Below are 1,496 nucleotides of genomic sequence, written 5' to 3'. Positions count from 1 at the left end.
CTGTAGTCTGCAGAGAGGTCTACATGGAGACACCAGCCTACATACAGATGTTTAGAATCACTATGATGGGGAACAGAGTGTGGACAGAAAAGAGCAGGAGACAGACCCTGAAGGATGCTTGTTCCCCAAGACTGGAGGGGTCATCCAGGAACAGGGGCAGAAAGAGGGATGGACACCATCTCCCAATATTGCTTTGCAGCCTTCTGTGGCTCCCAGTGCTTTTACAGGACAGGCTGGACTCCATGTGCTTCTGGCTTCATCTCTCCTGACTCCTTGCCTCTCCTTTCCAGTGTCCCCTTACCCTCCCACCCACAGCAGGTCTTGTATTGTTTCGTTTTAATTTCAGCCAGAGTCACTGCTGTATTGATTCAGGGTAAGAAGTGCTGGGGATTGTTTCTTTCTTTCTTTTTTTTTTTTTTTTGGTTTTTCGGGACAGGGTTTCTCTGTGTAGTCCTGGCTGTCCTGGAACTCACTCTGTAGACCAGGCTGGCCTAGAACTCAGAAATCCGCCTGCCTCTGCTTCCCAAGTGCTGGGATTAAAGGCGTGCGCCACCACCACCACCGGGCTTTGTTTCTTTTCTTATTTTTAGTTCTGACATAGTATCTAGCAAATAGCAGGCCTACAGTAAGTTTGATTCAGGAAGCTTTTTTAACTCGACTGTGACTCTGTAAAGTAGCCTTAACCTCTTTCTACCTTTCTGTTTTTTAAGAAACAAATCGAGGACAGGATCCTTGGAACAAGAAGGTGACTTTTCACAGGTTCCAGCATAGTGAGTAGTGATGGGTGGGTGAAATGTTGGCGAGCCTGTTTTAAGGTCGATGAATGGGCATGCTGGGGAGCCAGAGGCTGTGTAGCCCAGGATCCAGCAGGGGGCAGCAGAGAGCCATGCAGAGTGGTGACTCCCGGCCATTGCCTTGGCTTCTCTATTTCTCTGCTGAACCTGGTGTTTGACAGAGTCAAGACAGAGCGTGTGTTAAGATCTGCTGGTACAACACTGAGTGCCAGTGTGGGGACCTGGAAAAGGAAAAATGAGGTGGGAAGGCGAGTGGAGGTGGTACAAGTGGGATTTGGGGCCCTTTTTGCTCCAGCCAGGCAGGGAGCTAGGAAGGGTGAAAGTGCTGGTCCCAGGACATACATGGTCAGAAATAACTCATTTCTTTTGTTCTCTAAACTAGTTTTCCTTCTGTCCTCCTTTTATGTTGGTATGGGGTTTGTGTTTGTTTTAAATGTCCAACTTATCATGGGTGCTGCTGGGGAAGGGGATTTTGCAGCAGGTCACTGGGGGCCATCAAAGTCACAGCAGCAGTGACCAGAGTGCAAGGTCTTGCATGGAAACTGATTAGTCCAGGAATTTGGTTTCTCAACTCATACACTTTGCATAAATCCAAGCCACAACATAAATCCGCAAACCACATGCATGTACTTATGTGCACACATCACCCGTGTAACATTCATTCATGTGCTCAAAGGCATACATGCCACCCACGACCCATCA

This window comes from Arvicanthis niloticus, chromosome 1 (assembly GCF_011762505.2).
Source record: "Arvicanthis niloticus isolate mArvNil1 chromosome 1, mArvNil1.pat.X, whole genome shotgun sequence".
Classification (NCBI taxonomy): domain Eukaryota; kingdom Metazoa; phylum Chordata; class Mammalia; order Rodentia; family Muridae; genus Arvicanthis; species Arvicanthis niloticus.
Note: the sequence above shows the minus strand (reverse complement) of the source record.